The following is a 17,077-nucleotide window of genomic DNA, read 5'->3' as shown; positions in this document are numbered from 1 at the left end:
CAAATTTGGCAAGAAGCACCCCTTTTGAGACTTGAATAGGCAAACCTTAAGTTTCTCTCTTACAAGGTTCTTTTTAATTTCGTCTGGGAGAAGAATTGGTGTGCTTAAGGCTTTTTTTGTGTTCAAAAACATATCTGCGATTCTTTCCAGATAAAGTGGTCCTTCGCCCTTCTTCTCCCAAGTAGTGCATACGCCTGTAAATATGAAGTGTTCTGTGCATATCCAAAGTAGAACAGTAATTCAGGAAAGACGATTTTCTGTGTGACTTATGGGAATTCAAGGCAAGAGCTCCGATCTTTGTCATAGACTCAGACTAGATGTTTAAAACGGGCTATCATAAAGCATACGATAAACAGGGGAAGTCCATGTCTGGGAGGAAGATCAACAAGGGGTACTGCAGCCTCTTGGGCAGCATTTGAAGGGAGCCTCCATGTTGGTTATCTGTATGGAACATTACTGCCCTTTTCTTTTTTAAAACCCATAATCTCTGATGTTGATTGTTAGCCACCCATCGAGCTTCATTGCTCCCAGTAGAAGAAACAATGTCGGTAATTGTGGCATTTGATAGATGTACTGGTTCCTTTGGCAACTAATACCAATAATAATTTTTAAAAGTGCAGGCGATTTGTTTTTAAATCCGTTGGGCTGCTACCTGTTGCCAGGTAGCTTTTTCTTGATTCCATGTTGTGCCTTTTTCTTCCACCACCATTCACTTTCTGTCTCTTACTTTAAGTTGGTAATCTGTTTTCGCTTTGTCGCTGATTTTCAGTATTTTTGCTTTGTGTTCTATTCATGCTTGTCTGACTTACTCCCTGTCGTCCAGGGTCAAGGTGTGAGGCTAAAAAAAAAGAAAGTCCCAGTTAATAGCAAGCCTTGGCAAAGCCAATATGTTTTAGCCGTGTTGTACACCAGCGTGGCTGCTGTACAGCATGGCTAAAAGGTAGTGGAGTAAAGGAGAATGGTGTGGAGTGGTTTAGAGTGTTGTGGTGTGAAAGGATTCGAGTGTCGTAAAGTGTCAGGGTGTAAAGTGTCAAAGTAGAGTGTCGTGGAGTGACAGAGTGCCTTGAAGTGGTGTAGAGCAAAGTGAAGTGCGCAGAGGGTGTTGCTTTCAGTGGAGTGTCAGAGTGGAGTAGTGAAGTAAAGTGACATGGAGTGGCATAGAAAGAATTGCGTAGAGCGTTGTAGAGTGTCAGAGTAGGTAGGTAAGTATTACTTTTATTTGATTTCGTTAAAAATCATAAAGGCATGGAAGAAACACATAATACATAATAGTTAGCAAAGATAAAAATCTATAAAATACAAAAAAGTATAAACCTTATCCAATCATAAGCTTCGGTCACACACAACGGTTAAAACAAGAATGTTGTATTCTATATAAATTGTAAGAGCTTCATCGCAGTTTAATATGACGAGCAATATTTAATGTCGGTGCAGATGGAGAGTGACCAGACAGTCATATATCTTTGCCATGTGGACTACTATGTTTTTTGTCCAATTCATTGGCTGCCATTTTCCAAATGGTGATGGCTCGACATGACAATTGGATTAACTGGCCACCAAGGCATTGTATCACTGCGGCTCTGCACGACCTCAATTGTTTTTTCCTAAAAATCTCACAGAGGACTGTTCAAGATTCTAATAGCAAGAGGCAAATGCCTGAAAGGTGTAGTAAAGAGTCTTCTTGTTCGCACAGGCGGCATTCTTTAGTGGGCCATGTAGAATTCCATTTTGGGGTTAGATCCATCGTGGGGAATGAACCCAGCTGCAACAGCATCAAGTAGTGCTTTTTGTAATGCGAGAAGTGTTCAGACAAGTACAGTTGGGGTTTCAGAAACTGATATGATTGAATCACTGCCCGTGCATGATTTTTTTTAGCGAAGGCAGTTTTGTCCATTAGTTGCGAAATTCTTTCAGTTGCGCTGTTTACCATAATTTAAAACCAGGAATAAGAGGTTTTTGTATACCAGGCCTCTTCAAGATGTAGAACCGCGAGTGATTCTTTTAGGACTGCAACGGTAGAGTTTTTTTTGCCTTGCTTGCTTTTCAATTTCTTCCCAACAGAAGTGGGCTAAAGTGTTGTCTTCCACTTGCCTCATTCACCAGTAATATTTGACCATCACCCCTTGTCTGGAAGGTTTCTGTTTTTCAGCCCGTATTGCAGTTGAATTTGTGCCTGAGATGTACCGAGGGATTAAAAACAGGGGCTTGAAAAAACCCGATTGGGCTAGATTTAAGGCAGCGGCATCTTTTGTGTTAATAATTTCTGACCCATATGATCTAGTGGGTACAAATTTTGCTGCAATTATCTAAAGCAACTGACCTGTTGGACAGCCTTTTAGCTTCTTCTGTAGAATTTTGAAAGCATAAAGGAGTTGTTTTGCTTTGATATTCCCTTGGTCCAAGTGTTGCTTATAATGAAGTTTATGGTCAAGTTGGAACCCTAGGTATTTGTACGAGTCTACCTAGGATATTGTTTTTTCCTCCAGGTTCCAAGTGAATTTTCCTTTTGAACCCATTTTATGATGACTACGAAAGCAAACCACCTTTAGTTTTCTTAAGGTTTATTGTTATTTGAGCAGAAGTAATATACGTTCCTAGTTGGGTCTTCGACCGCTGCAGGCCTATTGGTGTTTGTGCTAGAAGCAGGATATCATCCGCGTATTGGAGGCTGATGATGATAATTTTGGGGGGTCATAGAGTAGATTGGAGTGTTGTGGAGTGTCGTAGAGTGGCCCATTGTGACATGTTGCATAGTAGATTGGTGTAGAATGTGGTGGCATAGAGTGAATTGGTTTTGAGTAAAGTGGTGTAGAGAGTAGTGCCTTAAAGTGCAGTGGCGTTCACCCCACTCTGCCCAACTCTATGCAACTCCAGCAGATTTTTTCAGAGTAATGTAGATTGCAGTGGCATGGAGTGCAGATTAGATTACAGTGGCTAGGAATGCCGTAGAGTGACATAGATTTGAGTGGTGCAGAGTAGTACGCAGTGGAAGGTAGTGCAGTCTTGCAGAGTAGAAGAGTGGCGTAGAGTGCAGTGACGTAGAGCACAATGGTGTAGAGTGGCGTTGAGTGCAGTCGCATAGAGTATAGTGGTGCAGAGTAGTTGGCATAGAGTGCAGTGGCATAGAGTGCATTAGTTTGAAGTAAAGTGGTGTTGAGTGCATTGGCGTATAGTGCAGTGGCGTAGAGTAGTGCTGTAGAGCGCAGTGGCAGGGAGTGCTGCAGGGTAGAATGCAGTGGCATAGATTGCAGTGGCTTAGAGTAGATTGTTTCAGAGTAGAGTGAATTGGCATAGAGTGGAGTTAAAAGTAGAGTGCAGTGGCATAGAGTAGGGGCATGGAGTGCAGTTGAGTACAGTAAAGTGGGATAGAGTACACTAGCGTAGAGTGGAGCAGAGTGAATTGGTGTAGTGTGCAGTGTTATAGAAATGCAGTGGAGCTCTGTAGAGGGTAGTGGTGTAAGAGTGCACTGGCTTAGAGTAGAGTGGTGAAGTGGTGCCGAGTAGAGTGGTACAGAGTAGAGAGGCGGAGAGTTCAGTAGCAGAGTGTGCAGTGTTAGAGTAGTGTTGTAGAATGCAGTGATGTAGAGTGGGACAGAGCAAAAGGACGTAGAGTGCAATGATGTAGACTGCAGTAGCATAGAGCTGTGGTTCTTTGCCTGTGGTCCGGGGATCTCTGGGAGTCCGTAAAGCCTACTTAGGGGCAGGCCCGGACTGGCCATAGCAGGCACCGGGCAATCCCCCGGTGCGCCGCAAGGGTGGGGGCTGTTTTTTAGCCCCTGGGTGCTGATTTTGTTACAGGCCGTTTTTGCAGCATAGCTGTAAAATCGGCCAAGCAACAAAATTGGCCGAAAACCGGCCCTAGCAAAGCGCTCGGCGGCACCTCCAACCCCCCCCCCCAAGTGGGGAGGGGGGGGCCAGCCGAGCACTTTGCCAGGGCCGGTTTTGGTTCCCAGTCCGACCCTGTTAAGGGGGTCTGTGACTGACATAGAAATTTAAATAATATAAACAGATTGATAAAGAGAATACAAATAAATAAGCAAAATTGAAAATGTAACATTTGAAAACGTTCTGTAAATGTGAAGGAATTTCAAATGTAAGGCTATAAATTGTTAGCATCTTCCAGTTGGATTTGTTAGAGCAGTGCAAGTGCATCAAACAGAATGGCGTATGTATGGTTGTGGTCTCAATTGAATTGAATTGCAGCCTTCCCATTAAAATGTAGATAATTGTTGGTGAAATAAATAAAATATGTAATGACTTATTTGCTTGAGTGTTTGTTTCTGTATTTTTGTATTGTTTTGTAGTTCAAATTATCGAAAATGCTTCAATCAGTCACCTGCTGTCAATGACTTGGTGGGGGTACCCAGATTCCAGTAATGATTAAATGAGGGTTCACAGAAGTCAAAAGGTTAAGAATTACAGGCCTAGAGTGTATTGGCTTTGAGTAAAGTGGTGTAGAGCACTTTGGTGTGGAGTGCAGTGGCATAGAATGCGGTTACGTACATTACATAATGGAGTGGCGCAAGGTTGATTCAGAGGCGTTGAATAGAATGGTGCAGTGTCGAATAAAATGGCCTAAAGTGCAGTGGCATAGAATGGATGGTTTCAGAGTAGAGTGCAGCGGTCTAGAGTACTTAAGTGTTTTGTGGCATACTATGCATCTGTGTAGTGTGATGCAAAGTGGAGTGCAGTGGCGGAGAGTGCAATGTTGCGGAGGAGAGTGGCGTAGACTGAAGTGACATAATGAGTGATGCAGTAGCATAGAGTGTAGGGGCGTAGAGTGGTCCACAGTAGAGTGCAATGGTGTAGAGTGGCAGAGTGCTGTGTTGCAGAGTAGACTGTTGTAGAGTCCAGTGGTGTACAGTAGAGTGGCGTAGAGCACAGTGGCGATAAGTAGAACAGAGTGGCTTGGAGTACAATGGTGTATAGTGCAGTGGCGTAAAGCATTGCTGAGTAGAGCATAGGGACAGAGTATAGTGGTGCAGAGTAGAGTACAGTGCCGTAGAGTAGCGCGGAGTGGATAGGCAGGGTGCACTGGTGTGAAGTGGTACGGAGTACAATACAGTATGGTGTGAGTGGCATTGTGTGGAGTGGTGGTGCAGAGTTAGTGAAGTGGCGTGGGTAACCAATTCAGTAAGTAAGGCTTGGGCAAGGGAAGGGACGAATTTGAGCCGAACAGCCACTAACACATAGAGCCAACAAATTGAAAGCAAGCACATGCGAGTTAAAAAACACAAAGCCAATAGTTAGCAATGAAGTGAATGTATTCCCATGGAAGCTTTCTGAATGTCCCTAGATGTCGTTCACCAACCACACAGCTGTGCTGTCTGGTAGGCTACCTACGCCCTAATAAGAGTGCCCGTTTCTGCTACCTGTACCTGCCAACACAGATTAAATAAACACTAAAGGGAGGTTAATCTTTGGTTGAGTCGTGAAACGCAGGCGCTGCCATTAGAGCAAAATATTCCGAGTATTTCTGCTTGGTGTACACGTAGGTCAAAAGTCAGGCTCGGCAGTGAGCACGTGCATGTCCACAGCTTGACTGCGCGATTCTGGCCTGAAATCTGTCACCGGTGTGCAGGGGGTGTGCGCCACGTCATGCGCGGTGCGTCTCTTCACTTCTATCTCACGAGGCGGTGGGCGGGTCCGGCACTTGCGGCTGTTTACATATTATGCAACCAGTGTTACAAAGTACAGATAGCTATCTTCTGCCGTCGCGTAAAACGCGTTATCCGGGCACCGGCCGAGCTCTGCCTCAGTGTGTGTGCGTATATAAGGCCGGTGCAGCAAGTGAGCGCGCGTTTGCTGCACGTGCTACACTCAGCGAAGCTCCGTGCAGAGGGACTACCGACTCATCGATAGAACCGTACGTACCCGTGTCTCTTTCTGAGGGGCACAGAAATGTACTCGCGTAAAATATACTCATGCATTTTAAGCATCTGGTTGCCCGAGACGGGGGTGTTACTTTGGTTTTGATAGATGGGAGAAAAGTGTTAAAAGCAAGATTACTAGGTCGGCTTTTGTTTTCAGGACAGCCATCTCCAGTCCCGGATTTTGTTTGAACAACCCAATGCATTCTGTGGATGATTGTAGTTTTGTTAACCTCAATTCGACTACATTTCTTGATTGCTGTGGCTTGTAGAAGGAAAGACTGAACTCGAATAAGGTGTTCTCTGGGGGAAATGGAATCCCGGAATTCTTAACAAAGTTTAACTTCCAAACATGTTTGATCAGCGAATATTTGCATTTGCCCTTGATCCAGTGCGGGTTTTCAGCCGACTGTAGTGCACAGCGCCTTTCCACTTTTTAACCGTATGGGCCTCAAAGTCTCAGCATGCTTCGTTCTGTGGTACTGATGTCCCCCAATATTTGGTGCCCGTTGACGGTGCTAAGTTTGCTCAGGAGCACCCTCGCATCGCCATGCCACCCCAGGCGGTAGTTGTGTACCTCTCGGTGAGCCTTTGGTGGAGGGGGCTGGTCTGTACTCCTGCAGTCTGACTGGTGAGCGGCTGAACGAAAATACTGCTTCTGTATGCATTCGTTTGCAACGGCTTGGCTTCCATGTTAATTTGTAGTGGGTCCTGACAGGCTACATTGTGTGTACTGCCTGGGTGGATCTGCGCCGGCTACCAGTCTGTGCACTCGTGGGGATGCGCAGCTCCTTTGACTGGTTTTCGAAGCACTAGTTCACAAGTGGGACTGTCGAACCTAATGTTTAGTACGTTACGCAGTTGGTGTGGCTGAAGGACGAGATTCATCGAGAAGACCTGGACATATTTATGGAGGCTAATAAGTGACGCAAGAGAGACTGCATGTCTGGCAGTCCCGCCAGCGAGATAACGCAGTCACACCTCCTGGCCCAAAAATAATACTTATGTTTTCGCTTTTAATATTGTATGCTGCGATTTTTTTTACATACTAGTACGTTGTTATTCTTCAATAAACTGAGGATGCAAATCGCGTGGACCCTTTTCAAATGACTAAATACAAATATAAAAAATGCCAAAACACTTCACCTAAGTCACAAACTGCTTGCTTGTAGTCACTATGGCGCTACCACTTTAAATAACCTGAACTACTAAAGTCAGTAATGATAAACTAAAAGAAAAAAAGCACTGCTTCTGGCTCAGTGCGTGCTTAAAGGTGCACTCTTCGTGCCTACACGGTGGTGGGCAGTGTGTGCAGACAGCGGATGGCCTCATTTGGACGTGGCATGTTTATTATGGGACGATGCCAAGGGCAATAAGCTGATCAAAGCAGTGCATAGGATTGTCAGTCTTTGCAGCAGTTATTCTTTTTACAGCTTTGTTTTGCACGATTTCTGCGCGCCCTTCATCCCCCCCACCATTCATTTACATTGTTTTTCATACTTTGTTCTCTTTATGTGTAAATGGGTGAGGCACTTTCGTCGCATGTGTTAGGTTTTTCCGGTGACCTCTGGTTTTTAAACAAATATAGGGATCCTGGTACTCTACTTTGGAAAAGATTGACTGGTGCATAGAAGCCAGGAAGGATGTTTGTAATTAGTTGATGATTCGTGCTCTCTTTTCTAATGCCTAGGACCCGATTTGTGTGTTTGTTGAACTTCACGAGATAGATTCGCTTAATGTGCAGGTCGGATGGTAACTATCCAAGCAATACAAGTCACAAGTGCCACCTTTCGACGTTTAATTTCCCTAACATGGACATTTCCACTGTTTGTTGCTGGCGTGTTTCACATGGTGGGCTGAGACCTCCAAGGTGCTGTCTCGCCTCTGCAGAACCGGACTTTGGTCTGGGTTAAGGAGCACTTTGTGTGCTCCCTTAACTAGGTAGTCTATCGTAGCCCGGTCTAGAGAGACTCATTTGATAGAGGTGTGTTTACTGGGTCCTCCGAAAACAAGGAGAGCAGTCCTCGCCGTGATTGTGCACGGAAGAAGTACTCGAAGCTTGACATAGAGGGAGTTTTGAACATCGTTCCTTAAAAAAATACTCGACTGAAAAGTGGACAGAGTGCAGTAGAGTATGAAACGTATAAACTGCATATTCTGATTATCTGAGCTAAAATCTTAACACGTTTGACCAGATTGAGGCATCTCATTTTATTGTCTGAGTTTCAGGTGATGTAGATCACCAGCCTTGTCTCATTATCTCCAGAGATTTAGGCATCAGAAAGAAAAGGCAGCTTCTAATGTTTGATGGCCCGATCCCAGTGCAGGACTAACTTTGCTCTCGGTCTCATATGTGGCCTGTTTTATGGGTAGATTATCATGAGTTCTCCCAGGAGAGCTCCGGATTTTTTGTCACCAACCTCACATAAACAAGTGACTCTCTGGCTGCCACCTATCCTCCATCAATAAGAGGCAATTCTGCTTCTGCCTGGCTTAGAGTCTGAATCCACATCTTACCGTAGAGCAGTGACCAGCGCACTGGAATCATGCGATACCGCACTTTTTTTCGAATAATTATGGATTTGATGCATCTGACACATAATCCATCATCTCATGCATAATCTGCAGATTTGAATGCAAAAACATTATAGCTCTGGTTGATCATAAGTAAAACATGGCAACCTATTCCCATACAGTGGAAGGCCTTTAGCAAAGGTTAACTGGTCTTCTTTCAGTTTCATATTGCTGTATTTGGTTGTTGAACGTGTCCTGAAGAGGTGAAATATTTGCCCATACAGTATTACGTGCATAAAAATGACAAATAATGAAGTAATAATATAAGCAAGTGCCACATTATGCTGCATCACTTAGTCAACTCAGCTGCATAATTTGCTGCTCCACTTCCGCAAAACTCAATTGGCCCTGGTATTAGCCTGCAAGTTTAATGTTGTTCCCAGTTGGCTGCTGTCAAATCTCGGTTAAAGCAGAGTCCCTGATTGGGGCATGACCTCCGTGCAGCTCCACCTGAACTGAATGTGTTACACTCTGTGCCGCTAGATCTGTCACTCAAGGGAGAAAGACATTAACATGCATATGAAATGCAGGGGATTAGGGAAAAGGCAGCTATTTCTGATGGATACTTCTTACTGCAGGTTCCTCACGTTTTGAATATACCCCAGGCTTCAGACTGGATCCAAAAAATCTTTAGCAGTACCCCTGCATGTCAGTAGGTGGCATTGTGCAGCTTTGTGCCACCTTCCTTTACTCCTTGATTGACGTGCGGAGCTGCATAGAAGCACCATCCTTGTGCACCAAAGCCAGTTCCTTTCTGCACCACCAGACAATGTGGATCCATAAATACTCCTAGTCTCTTCACAAGTATGTTTTCTCAAAATGTAACAAATAGTCAGTGTGCAAATGAAATGCCTCACTTTAAAACCACAGGTTTCAAACCTTGTGGGGTCTGTTGCAAGTAGATGTCTAAAGAAAAACCAAAGGAAAGGAAAGGATGGACGGAGCGTTGACAATATACGCACTCCCCTCCAGTCAACTGATCTGGGTTTAATCCATCACCGTTCTTTAGCCCACTCTGCCACCCCAGTTCAGACATGGCCATATGCAAATTAGTCTGACCCTGTGCCTCATGGGTCCAGTCCGAACTGCCAAGCCATGACTTCCCTGGACCAGAAACAAATGTGTCTTTGGTGCCTGGGATTGGAACAAGTCTCTAAAACCTGTAGCTGTTGCAACTCGATGAATCTGAAGACCATTAGGGACTGGGAGGCGAAGCTATACTTCATGAAAAACCAGAAGACTCCATGTCGTGATCAGTCTAAGAGAATGTCCTTTTCGCTCACCCAAAGTTGTTTGAGCAATAGATTTTCATTGCAGTAAAATCCTTGGGTAAGTAAACAAGAAGCACAAGTAGTCAAAGCTGGACTCTGCCCCTTCCGCCCACTTAGCTTCCTGAGGGGTGAGGGCGTAAACATACCTCTCTGTTTTGCGCCCCCAACTGTATGTCCTTGGAGCCCATTCTGACTCAAGTTCCAGGGCAGCCTGAAGTTCCTCTTTTAGCAATGCTGCAGCAAATCCATGAGTTCTGTGAAGCTTTGCTGCCTCTCTTGAGCATGTGGCTGATTCTATCTCGTGTCCCTCTGTGCCCCGAGGGATGAGGAACTCCACTGGCGGGTCTGCCCTCTGTCAGCTGGGACCTCTGAACCAGTTTCAGGCTCTGCACTAGCTTTAGTGCTGACGTCTGTCTTTGTGCCACAGCCCATGTCAGATCCTGGAGCATAAATGCCCATGACTAAGCACAACTAATAGTTCTCAGACTCAAAGTTGACTCGACTTTGACTTCAACAGAGGTTGCGCCATGATCCCCCTGGGCTGTGGCCTTCTAGCAATTCATGAGACTGATATCCTTGCTGCAAGGAAGGGCCCAGAATCTACAGTCATTTTGCTGCAGATTCTGATAGCAACCATTATGATGAATGGGATGAACTGGCTCCACCCTTTACTGAAAATAACTAGTATGAAAAGCTGGTAGATACCGGTGGACTGAATACCTATCCAGACGCTGGACTGGACTGTCAACCTGGGATGGCTACTGAAGAAGGTGCCTCTTTCAGTTGTGATGTGGAGGGTGACTGAGGTGCTTGACCTCCAGTTGGCCACAATGGAGGTGAAAGCCAAAATTCTCCCCATAGTGATCCAACCTGAACAAACTGATACAGAGGCCCTCCTACCGTTCAATGAAGCCCTCCCAGACACCTTTCTTGGGACACGGGCAAAGCCATGTTCTGGACCACTGGCAATTAGGCAGCTGGAAAGGCGCCACTGCTTTGTCCTGGGTGATCCAGACTTCCTAACGCAACATCCGACTCTAGAGACTTTAGTTGTGCAGGCATCCATGAGCAAGGTCCACTCAGATGCTTTCCCGACCACCCCAGCAGATAGAGAATTCAAGCTTCTTGAAACTTTCGCAAGACGCATGTCCCCCACCAGCCTGGCATTGTGCGCCATCAACACCACATGCCTAATGGGCCACTATCCTCGCGCCCTTTTGGATTCTGTTGCTCAAATTCTATCTACTGTGCCTGATGACTTGCACCCCACTATTAAGACCGTCAGGATGACTGCAACGCTGGAAAATTCCAAAGTCATTATGGGTTGGACACTACAGATTGGCTTGGTCATCCAGTTGGTACCAGTGTGACACTCTGGAGACATGTCTGGATGAAGTCTATGGTCTTATGTGGGCATGTCCAGTCTTTTCTAATGGATATGCCTTTTGATGTTGCTTGCCTCTTTGGAGAAACAGGCAGACTGTCCTCTGGAGAAATTTAGAAACTCCAGGTCGACAGCAAGCTCCTTAATCTGTCTGCTCAAACGTCAGTTCCATCAGCAGTTACGCCCATTTCTCTGGCTATGGTTGGAGTTCTCGATATTGCCAGCACCCACCCATGCGACCAGCCTTTTTGTGACCGAGGCCGCAGTATCTCCAGACAAAAGGGCTGTGTGCAACCCTGTCCCTCTGTCCTCCAACAGCTGCCACAAACCCCCTTTAGTGTGCCTAATGTTTCAGCCTCTGTCCTGGAACTGAGTGAAGACGACTCAGGATTAAAGTAAAAAGACAGAAAGGCCATGTTAAAAAATTAATACAGAGTAAAGAATCATTAGATTGGCTTAAAGAAACATTTGCAAGGGATTTCAATTAATTTTCTGTAACAATTACTGTTTTAAGTATGCACTGATAAGGGGGAAAAATACCAGCTTTAGGCGATTTTCCTTATTTCTTAACCAGAGGGACAATAAAATGCCGGTATAAACCTGCCGGGTGTCAACCCTTTGTAGTTAACAGAATAAAGGCAGCGGCAAATGATTTCAACTAGTTATTTAAATAAGCGCGCTCCTTGCAAGCCTTTTATGCCACCCCTTAACTGATCATTGTATTTGCTTGTGGCAGATAACTAAAGCCTTCTATATCGCAGGTAAATACAGTGACGATGAAACCGCATTCCATAGGCATGGCACGTGACGGCCCTGTGACTTGCTGCAGCGTGTTCCTTCCGCTGCTCGCCTGATAACCTTGTGCAGTAATGGAGAAAGCAACATATACTTACTAGCAACAGAGCATTTGAAGGAAAGATGGATGACCCAGCGCATGGGTTCATCTTCCTACTCTGCAGAACAGTGCTGCTGCTTGTGTACATGGCGCGCAAGTACTTTATTGTACTGAAATTCATACGGCGCAGCGGGGGGCGGCGACATATGGACTGATGTCTGTACACTAGTCTCGTGGTAGAGTTCATGTGCTGTTGACTTGCACCCTAGCCTGTTATCAGGCTCCTACACAAATCAAGCTCCATGTTGAGGCTTGCACACGTCAGTGCACGCCTGCGTCAGTGAGTGCCTACCCATGTGCTGGACAGGAAGGAGCACAGGTCAAGGGGGGCACACCCTGACGTCAGAGCAGATGTCTTAATATCGAAACATGCAAACGTCTTACATGGCATGCATGCTGCTTACCGGCACAGGGGAAAGATGTGTGCCCATAGAGAAAATGAAATGGGGCAAAAACATTCATGCACGCACTCCCAGGGGATTTCAACATGAAGAGGGGTGCGCGTGCCATGTCAGGGTGATTTGCGTTAAACCTCAATCCTTTTTGTGCTGAATAGCCCACTGCTTTAAAAGGATTCCGCTTTTGGCAGCTAAGAGAAACTGGGCAAGAGACTTGGCCACGATTTACTCAAGTTACAGCCATAACCCAGTAATAACTGCCTGACAAACACACCACGTGTTCGTTTGTAATGCATATGAACAACATACAGGTTACAAGCACATGCCTATTGAGTTGGGTCAAATACTCCTCGTGACATATGCTTTAACAGTACTTCTGTAATACATGAACATACATTATTCAGGATTAATCCTTTAATCCTCTCCAGCATTTCATAACAGCCCTCACTTATTTTGAGAACGTTGCAGATTAGGTAGTCCTTTATGGGAGCGAGATGTAGATCAAACTCATAACCTGCGAGCCCCCCAGAGGGAAGAGGGGCGACCAGGTAGACTAGGCCAGGCCTATCCAAGTGACTCGCCTGGCTTGGGTATATATGGATGGAGATATATATATTCGGGTGCTAACGTTCATGAGGGCAGGAACGTGCGTTTAATAAAACCGCTCAGTCAAACAAGTGTGAAGCACTCGCTGGGTAAAAAGTTTATTTATCAAACAATTTTTCCAGACGCGTTTCGGCGTGATGCCTTTATCAATATTTGGAAGTGATATGTGCTGCTAGTTTGCTGATTGGTTTAAATTCTAGAACCACTGTTATCATTTGTGATTGAAGGGCCAATAGGAAGGATGCTTTTTCTGGTATTTTCTAGCTGACGTGCTTTCAAGCAACGTTTCAGTCACTGCGATCCTATACGTTAGTTTTAAGTGCCTCAAAGGCTATTTTTGAAACCGGATTCCCGATGGGTTGATTCAGTTTCGGATCACGCTGTCCCGAGTGCACCATTGGTCCTCTGCCATGCCTCCTATTGGCCTTTCAATTACCAATGAGAACAGGGGTTATAAAATGTAAACCAATCCGCAAACTGGCGGCAAATAGCATTTTTAAACATTGATAAAGGCATGATGCCGAAACGCGTGTGGAAGAATTGCTTGCCAAATAAACCTGTTACCACGTGAATGCTTCACACTTGTGTGACTGAGCTGTGATAGATATACAAATATATATATATATATATATATATATATATATACACACACACACATACATACACAGTATGTTAAAGCCCCGCGGAACACAAACAGGACAAACATGAAGCTGGCAATGAGGAAGGCATTCACCGAAACGCGTCTGCCAGGTGTTTTCCCTTCTGGTGGTGTACCATCTTCCCAGTGTTGAAAATAAATCTTACCTGTAGGTGACCCGAGCATTTGTCCGACCAGTTTCTTCTGTGAGGCGGGATTGGTGTTTTATTTATATATGATATATCTCCGTCATTCAAAATTGGTTCCCCCCAGTGGAAGAGCCGCAAAAGGTAGTTTTTTTCCATAATTTATTTCACGAAGGCTGCATACAGTTTTCAGCAGGAAATCATCACGAAAGTGCTGCCAGATGCGTTTCGGGCTTAAAGCCCTTAATCATTGGCTATTCAACATGAAACAGGACCAGCAATTATGCAACTCATTTTAAACACAACAGACACCTCCCTAGTTGGCATGGCCACTCCTGTGGCCTTCTGGTTTCTGTAGTTGCAAATTTTAAAACCTCAAGTGAGTCCGTCCTGAAATGGCATGATTTTCTCAGTTCGCAAATCCCCAGTGGGCTGATGCACAAACCTGTCAACATGTTCCATTTTTTCTTTTCCTTCAAGACGGGCTGCCTTCCATAATGAAACCAAATGGCCTCACCTTGGGGACGCTGCGCTCGCAGCGGGGCTTCTCCCGCGGCCGGAGCGAGCCGCTAATGTCATTCAAAACAGGTTACCACCAGTGGAAGAGCCGCATAAGTCCACGCCCACTAGGGAGGTGCCTGTTATGTTTAAAATGAGTTGCATAATTGCTGGTCCTGTTTCATGCTGAATTGCCAATGATTAAGGGCTTTAAAACCCAAACGCGTCTGGCAGCACTTTCATGATGACTTCCTGCTGAAAAATGGATGCAGCCTTCGTGAAATAAAATACAGATAAAACCTACCTTTTGCGGCTCTTCCACTGGGGGTAACCTGTTCTGAAATATATATCTATATATATATTTTCACACACAAGTTTGCCTGCAAAGTAGAGAAGCCCACGAGCAAGGTGAGGAATTTAGCTTTTATTCCATGTAGAAAGCAGCCTGCGAAATGGATGCAAATACAGCAGCAGTGTCAAAGTCAGCCTGACGCGTTTCGTTTTCAACTTCTTCAGAGGCACGGACTCGGATACTCCCAGGCAAACAATTTCAGGCAGCTACACAGTGATTTGTCTCCCACCTCAGTGGGCGTGTCCCAGAACATAGCCTCATGGTAAATGTAGTGTCCTGTCATACTCAAGTGAGTTGCTTGCCTCGGAGCCAAAATAATGTTCAATTAAACCACAGTGGGGTGTGCTTCATCACATCACGACATCGCAGCTGTGTATCACCTTTCCACAAAAGCTCCTTGCTCCCAAACCGATGGCGTTGTAAAGCGTCTCCGTGGTGGGCTGAAACAGCCCCAGGGCTACCTCCGCGGCTCAGGCACGCCGCTACAATTTCACACACAAGTTTGCCTGCAAAGTAGAGAAGCCCACAAGCAAGGTGAGGAATTTAGCTTTTATTCCATGTAGAAAGCAGCCTGCGAAATGGATGCAAATACAGCAGCAGTGTCAGAAAGTCAGCCTGACGCGTTTCGTTTTGAACTTCTTCAGAGGCACTGACTCTGATACTCCCAGGCAAACAAAGTGAGGAATAAAAACTAAATTCCTCACCTTGCTCGTGGGCTTCTCTACTTTGCAGGCAAACTTGTGTGTGAAATATATATATATATATATATATATATATATATATATATATATATATATATATATATATATATATATATATATATATCTCTCTCTCAGGTTTGAAAAAGACCGCTTGCGCGGTTGAAACGTGTCACCTATACCTAGTGGCCAGAATACTCATGTTTGAGCAACCCAGAGCGTGCTGGAGTCTGTGTTAAATGTATACAAACAGACGTTGGAACGAAAAAATAAATAAAAAAATTATATATATATATATATCACACTCACACTTCCAGCTTCCATGAGCCTCTAGCTCCCTCTTTGCCTAATGCAGGTAAAGGCAGGGCAATATGCAATACAATTGAGTGTCCGCTCACCAGGGAGCAAGCTGACATTCTTCAGATAGTGTATAGCAAAACAGAATACAAATTACCATCACATCAAAGCAAAACAAAAGGTACTGATGCGATTTAAACAGTCTCTGAAAAGGCCTGTTTATTCTCAGTTAAGTCAGTACAAATGTGTGCGAAATTAGAATGTAACTTAAGGGTGTTTTCTGTATGGAACCCAATGGGGCACCAAGGCACCATTTAAAAAGGCATACACACTAATCTCAGTAGATGCCAAGGGTGGTAACCAGAGGCTCTGGGCAAGCCAGCCTCCACTCCACTCCACTATGAATCCACAAAAGAACAGTGCCCCTAGATTGTGTTCCTAAAGGTATCTACAGAGTTAGGGGTAGATGCGTTTCCAATGGGGGCATCTCATAAAAAGTTATGGACTGGCCTCACACACCGCCCGGTGTCATGCTTAATCATCGGCTGTCCTTGCCCTCTAAAAACTTGGTTTGATAGAGGGCGGGCATACACCTGGCGACACGGATGCACTTCTAAATCTGTGATGGCCATGGGGGGAGTGAAAAAGTGTAATAAAAACCATTGCCCTTGTCCATATCCTAAGTTTATTCAGGGATCAAAGGTTTGGTAGTTAAAAGAAGTGGTCGGTGATATAGGACATTAATCTCCCTTCACCGTGTTAAAAAGGGTCGACATGTTTCTGCTAAAGTGTCCCTGAAGGGTACGCAGCATTCTTCAGGACCAAAGGGAAGGTGGTTACCTAGAGGTCCACTTCCCGGCACCTAGTGTCTGAAAAATGGACCTTCTACTAATGTGTGAAAGGGCTGTGAATTACAAGTACCCCTCTTGGTGTAGTAACCTAATGAGTGACTCTTTAGAAAAAGGAAACAAAAAAGAAAAGAAGCATACACACCAAAGTGGGAGTATGAATACAACAAGTACACTGTACCATCCATGCAGTGCCATGCCTATTGCGCACGTGATTCGGTCTGTATGAGACACGTGACATGTACACGTGTATCCTTGCAAACCAAAGAAAAGACTGTTTTTTTACCTAACCCTATAATCTAGCCTACTTGCTCCATGGGAGTGCAGAGGTGGAAGGACCTACTGAGACTTTCTGTAAACAAGAAAACACAATCTTGTGTGGTGAAGATTCTTACATCCTGATTTAAAACAGGTTTGGTTAAAAGGTCTCGCAAAGTAGAAATACAAATATTGTGGCCTCCCAGCAGAGTGAAGCACCCATTCACACATATGGTACATACAGCGTCATGCATACTCTTACCGTCTTATCTTCAGTGCTTCCAGCAGCTTTCCCTTAGGCGTCCTCTCGGTCTCCCCGTTGATGGAAACTGATGGGAAGGCTGG

At 45.0% G+C, this 17,077-nt stretch overlaps 1 protein-coding gene across 2 annotated transcripts in view; it reads left to right on the top strand.

Moving 5' to 3' along the window:
- Positions 1 to 17,077, top strand: part of PC (pyruvate carboxylase) — a 2,223,386-nt gene that overhangs the window by 392,721 nt on the left and 1,813,588 nt on the right. Inside the window, exon 1 of one of the 2 annotated variants that reach the window (XM_086938549.1) lies at positions 5,726 to 5,866. The exons of the other annotated variant lie outside the window; for it this stretch is intronic. The gene's annotated coding sequence lies outside the window, so the exon portion shown is untranslated. Of the gene's footprint in view, positions 1 to 5,725; positions 5,867 to 17,077 lie in introns of those variants that run through there. 2 annotated transcript variants of the gene reach the window in all.

Source organism: Lissotriton vulgaris, chromosome 9 (genome assembly GCF_964263255.1).
Source record: "Lissotriton vulgaris chromosome 9, aLisVul1.2, whole genome shotgun sequence".
Lineage (NCBI taxonomy): Eukaryota > Metazoa > Chordata > Amphibia > Caudata > Salamandridae > Lissotriton > Lissotriton vulgaris.
This window is presented reverse-complemented; position numbering and strand designations above follow the sequence as displayed.